The sequence below is a fragment of the Arachis stenosperma genome, chromosome 3, assembly GCF_014773155.1.
Source record: "Arachis stenosperma cultivar V10309 chromosome 3, arast.V10309.gnm1.PFL2, whole genome shotgun sequence".
Lineage (NCBI taxonomy): Eukaryota > Viridiplantae > Streptophyta > Magnoliopsida > Fabales > Fabaceae > Arachis > Arachis stenosperma.
In genome coordinates, this window is record NC_080379.1 from 172,465,154 (window position 1) to 172,471,685 (window position 6,532).

Sequence of the window (6,532 nt, forward strand, 5' to 3'; positions counted from 1 at the left end):
TAGAACTCAATGCTGCAGTCATGTAGCCGCAAATAGTGTGGCGATCGGAGTTTCAAATCAAAAGTTATGTGAATTTGATTATCAAGTGAGGGTTTGTGTCTTTGAAGGGTGTTCTTCCCCGTGCTAAACTTATTCAGCGTGTTTGGCTTGCATGGGGAGTAAATGAGCTGAAACTCATAGACTTTTATGTGTTGGGTTGAGTCTTGGGTCCAATATAGACCCGTTCGTTTTGTTCGGTTCGTTCGATTCAATTTTGGGTCAAATTTTTTAAAATTAGTGTCAACATTCTTATTTTAATAAGCTCAATCTTATTAAACTATAAAATTTATATTTTTAAATTCTCTAATTAATTATTAATTATTGATTAATTACTTATTAATTTTACAGGTTTTACATATTCCATTAGGTTAAATGGTTGAGAAAATTTTGTTATATTGTTTGGATTTTTTTAAAATTTGGTTGGGGTAAGGATTTTTAATATTTGGATTGTGGAGTGGATTGTGTTTATGGAATCTTTAGAATCTTTATACTGTTTGACGCTAAAATTGAATCAAAATTTACGAGTATAAATTCGTAAAATTATCTGATTTTATTAGGGGCTGTTGGTTTAAAATGAAATCCTAATGAGAAGATTTTAGCTGTGATTTTTTCTAAAATTCGGGTTAAATTAAGAGGACGAAGAAAAATTTATATTTTGAAGGTATGTGGTTTAAGGTTTTGGAGGTGGCTATGAGTATTTGGGAGTTGTGTTTGGATAAGAAATTGGAGTAATTTGGTTTTGGTAATTATTTTGTTTCTTTGGGTCTTGACAAATTGTTTGTTGGCTTGCTATTTGGATTAGTAGGTTTGTGATAGATGTCAATCTCTTCGTCTAAGCCGTCACATAAGTCAGTCTAAAGTTTGTGATGAAGTTTTGTCAATCCAGCATCTTGTAAAGCTAATAAGATTTGGATTAAAAAAACATTATCTGTTTTTATTTGTTTGGCTATTTAAGTGGTTTGTTATTGAGTTGATGACTCAACTATATCTTTAAATTAGATAAATGGCCCAGTTAATAACTACTGGTGTGAGTTAGTGGATAAATAATCTGATTAAGATAATTGACTCCGATCGTTTAATTCACCCTTATATATGACTTACAGTTGAAATTCTGAGTTTTACCCTCATGCAAATACAATGAACTTGGGTTTAATTAGATTAAGCCTTTATTAAATTTTGGTGTTGACATAAACTAACCATGCCTCATTAGTGGGCCTTATGGGAAAGGTAAAATTGATATGAATATGATTGTGCCTGCAGTCTGAGGCAAAAAGAATCACGTCGGAATAGACCCGGCCCGGTCCCCTTGGAACTTTGACAGCAACCTCCACTACTATCGCTAATTAACAATAATAATTAATATAATACAATACAATGAACAAGTGGACTGCAAAGTACTAATAAACAAGATCTGAGAAACCGTGTATCTTGAAGTGAAAGCAATACAAAAGCATGTGACGTTGAATTCTCCAATCTCCATGTTAATCTGTATTTTATTGTTCCATGATTTTGGATCTTTCCACGTTCATAATCCTACCACGTGAGATTTGATTGAAGAGTAACTGCTTGTGCAGGGAAAGTTCTTGCGGTGTAGTCACTTGTTTAAAGCTTTTTCAAATTAAGTTTTTTTTTCCCAAAAAAAAAATGTTTTGGTCTTCATTACAATAGATAACAAACATAACATTTTGCCTAATAAGTTAACAATTAGCTGTTAATTGATTGTCAGATATAAGGAGCTTATTTATTTGTTTTTTTTTAAATGTACATAATAAAAAAACTAAAAGAAAGAAAAAAATTAATATTTAAAAGACCATAAGATAAGATAAATTCTTAAATTATGTCCTCTTGAAGAGATTGTAATCTTGTCGGAGGTTAAATTCAATCTACTGTATTTAACATTTTTATAGGCTCCATCTTTTGCCATTTAATCTACCACATATATCGATTCTCTTTTAATAAGAATAAATTTGACATCCAAACTCATGTTGTGCTTGAGCTGAAAAATTATATGTAGTAATTTCTTCTTTTTATATTTATCTGAAATCCTCTAATTGTTCACCAGTGAAAATGCTTCAATGAAATCTGTTTTCACAAATCAATCGCCCCACTCTTAACTCTCTCACCATGAGTGAACCACGCCAAATCATTCAAATCTCAACTCTTAGCTAGTAATTGGTGGAGAGACATTATTCTGTATAGTATAAAGTGGGAGACAGAAATTGAAATAAGAATGAAATTTTAATTTAATTTATACAAAGGGTAAAATTAAAATTAATTAATTGAAATGAAGGAATTTTAGGTATAAAATGCTATTAAAATTTTAGTTTCCATCTCTAAAAATTTTAGTCTCATGTGTCTCTACAAAACTCTACTTTGTAGAGATACTGAAATATTGAAATTTTAAAAATAAAAATAAAAATTTTAGTATCCATCTCTGAACCAACAAACATGATACTGAATTTCAATTTCTCAGTAACTTAAAACAAACGCTACCTTAATACACTCACTCCAGGGAACTTACCCGAACACCAATGAATCTTGATTCGTCCGAACACTAGGGAGGCCGAGCTTAAGCGCTTCCGAGCAAATCTCCGATGAAGGGGAAGAGCTTTACGTCGGCCAAGATCAAACACCGCGGCGGGAATACCTGCACAAGATACTCCGACTCTCAAGTTAGCAGTGATTCTCAGTAAAATGAGAGAGAGAATAATTGAGTGAAAGTGAGATAAGTTAATATGAAAACTGATAGTTGAACCTGACTTTAGCTGAGGATATTGGTTCGGCTTTATAGGGATTGTTTTACCGTTTTCATGTGGATCAGTCCTAGTTTGTAGGTTGGTTACGATATTCTGTTTTTATGTGATTTGATTTGTTGAGCACGTGTCTTATTTCTTCAAATGGTTGAGGCCGAGCTTATCTGCGTGCCTGCCGAGCTTATCGGGCGGTTGGTGCAACGTCGGCCTCGAAATGTTTACTTGCCGAGTATGCCGGACGGCCGAGGATACAGGTAACGTATCATAGCCCCCAAGCTTGCCTTGGTATGGACAGGACTAAGGCGAGCTTTCGGACCAAGAGTGCTGGATCCTCGGTTGCCGATTTTGTTTGTCGCGTATGGTCCTTGTAGCCCCCAAGCTCGGCTTGGTTCTGCTTGGATCATGAAACGGTTTTTGTGTGTTTAATGGTTGCTTCGTTCTTCGCGCCATTTGACATGATTGACGTGAAACGTGCCCCGCATCCCCAGGCATCCCTGTCCGTTGGATTTCGTGGTCATTAAATGCCTCTCTTTTTTGACGACGAGGATTAAATGGGGGGGTTTATGTAACCGTTTAGGTTACTAGGCTTACTCCTTTATTACCATTGCTTTTTTGTAGTTCCTATTTGCTGCTGTTTTCTGGAAAAAAGGAGTTTTGGTTTGGTTTCCTGTCTGAGAATGTCTAGCAAAGGTCAGTGCTGAATTCACGTTTTTCCTCTACCTTTTTGTGCTTTATTTTTTCTTTGTCTGCAATGGGGAGTTGTGATGCGGTTGATCCGTGTGGGTGGGTTAATGCTAGGGTGAGGGAATATGCGTCTCACTTTGATGATGAGGAGTCGGTAAAGTTGTTGGGGTCGGATATGTGGGTTAGGAAGGGTAGTAACATTAGGATAGAGTTGTTGCCCTGTGGTAGAGAGGACCGAGTCTGTGACCGGTTGAGGGATTGGTCTTTCTTTTATATGTATAGCTGTTTATTTACTGAATTGGGGGTCAAACTGCCTTTTACCGAGTTTGAGTGCGGGGTCTTGTATTGGTTGAACTGTGCTCCAACCCAGCTTCACCCTAACTCATGGGGTTTTGTTCGGGCGTTCGAGGTCTTGATGGAACTGTTGGAGCGTCCGCCGTCTTTGAGGTTGTTTTTCTCCTTGTTCCAGGCAAAGGGGGTGAATAGGGGGTTGTGGGTTAATCTTAGTAGTTATCCTCGTTGTGCTGTGTTTGGCTTGTATAAATCCTCGTTTAAGGATTTTAAATCCATGTTTGTTAAGGTTAGGAGCGTTCTTGAAGACTTCCCGTTTTATTTAAATGAGCATTTAGTTGAGAGGTTTCCGTTGTTTTGGTGTTCCGAGCCGTATCAAGCTTTGGACGTAGATGATAGACTGCCTGATGATGATATTGTGATGGATTTTCTGTTTAAATCCTTGGGTCCAAAAGGGTTGTTATCCGTTGCCGAGATGTTGAAATGGGATACTGATAAACAGGCTGTGTATGATCACATAGGTAATCTTGTTTTATTGCATTTGTCCTGTGTTGATGTTTTGATATATTGTTCCTTATCTTGGTTGTTTTCTGATTTGCAGGTGAGAAAGCTCCTGCTATTACCACTGCCGGGTTGAAGTCTTATTTCAGCCAGCGTAGGAAAAGCGAGAGAGAAGTTTCGTCTAACGTGGGGAAAGGGCCTGCTGCTGTGGTGGCCCAGTATGGTCCTAGGCCGAGGTCTAAACGAAGGAGAGGTCAAGCTAAGGGTAGTCTTGCCGAGGTGTTGGATGGTAAGGGAGAGTCATCGCTGATACTTCAAGCGGTTGAGTCTGCGTATGAATCGCAGAAGAGACTTAACGGGTATGATGAGAATGAGCATGGCCGATCTTTATGGGCAAAGCTCTATCCTTTTGGTGTTATGGCTGATGAACTTTGCTGTTTTCCGGACGATATGAAGATGATTGATGAGGTGGGCCATGCTGGCGTCAGTCGATTTCTTCAGGTATGTCTTAACTGTATGTCTTTGCTGAGTGTTCCTTTATAATGTTGTTTGCTTACTGAGTTGTTTTTCCTTTAGGTTATTGGTGCTCGGGTCATCGCCATTGGTCGGTCTCAGGAGCTTGCCTTAGAGCGGGAGAAAAAAGAAGCTACTCGGCTGGAGGAGTTGTATGAAATTATCCAGAAAAAAGATGATAAAATTGTTGAGCTGTCTTCCTCCATCGAGAAGAGAGAGCTTGAATTTGCTGAGGAGCGGAAGCTGCACGAGGCTTCTTTGAAGAACGCGAAGTCTGAAGTTGATCAGTTGTCTGCTCGGATTAAAGAGTTAGAAGGGGGGTTTATGACGCCTTTGCCCAAGGGTTTGATCGTGCTGTTTCTCAAGTTAAGGTGTTGTATCCCGAGGCTGACCCTTCAAAGCTCGATGTTATGAAGGTTGTTGTTGATGGAGAACTTGTGGAAGATGAAGGTGCTGCTGGAAGTGAGAGTGAGGGATCCAGCATAGGTGATAAGATAGAGTAGTTTTTTATTATTTGTCTTGTTAATGCTTGTAGTATCTTTGGATCTTGTTGCTATTTTGTCTTTGAACTCTTTTCTGAATGTTTAACAGTGATGTTTTGTATTCCGAGTATGTAGCTCGGTTTAAAACAAATAGCTTTAATGTGATATATATTTTGGTTAGACCGTTGTAGTGTGGCGTTATGAGAAAACGACTGTTTTGTGTTTATTGACGATGATTGAAACCATTCTTTGTATGATTGATCTGTTGATTAGGATAGTAGAGGCTTTAATATACTGTTTTAATGATCCCTTAGGATTCGCTCGAAATAACTTGTCTGTTGTATTTACATGTGCTTCTCCGAGTATTATTACCGGAATGCATGCGTTGTTCTCCGAGTATTGAGCTCGGATGAGTTTTAAATGTTCGTTTGTTAGAATGCGTGGTAGGGACCAATGTGCAAAATGTTGGTATGTATTTGTCCGAGTATTATGCTCGGCATGCGCATGTTGAATTCCGAGTATGAAGCTCGGATGAGTATGTTCGTTGGGAAAAGCTTTGACTTGCTTTTGTGGTGGGGGTTTTCCGAGGAATAAGCTCGTCTTGTGATGTTAGGGTTCCGAGGAGTATGCTCGGATAATTTGAAGTGTTTACTAGCTGAAATGTATGCTATTTGTCAAAATGAGATTTTTTTTTATTATAATGGTTTGTTGCGTCCGGCCTCATTAAAACCCTTTCCGAGTAAAACCCTTGTGTTTTGGGAAAAAACCTTCAGAGGGAAAAAGAGTACCATCATTCGCTATTATACAGGCTATGTCATGACTGATATCCCCTTAAAGAGGAGACGTTCCACGTTCCTGGGAGTTGTTCTCCTCTAAGGGTTTCTAATTTGTAAGCCCCCTTTCCGAGGTTTTGAAGGACTCGGAAAGGTCCTTCCCAATTTGCCGCTAATTTGCCGTGTGCTGGAGGTTTCCGGGCTTCCTCTGTGCGCCTAAGTACGAGGTCTCCATTGTTGAAAGACCTGTGAACTACTTTTCTGTTGTGTCTTTGCTCTAGGTATTGTTTTCTGGCTCGCTGTTTTATGGCAGAAATGTCTCTTTCTTCTTCTACGAGGTCCAATTCGGCTGTCCGAGCTTGTAGGTTATTCGATTGATCATAGAGCTCGGTTCTTAATGTTGGGACGCTGACCTCTACTGGGATTAGTGCTTCTGCGCCATATACCAGTTTGAAAGGGGTCTCTCCTGTGGCAGATTGAATGCTGGTATTGTAAC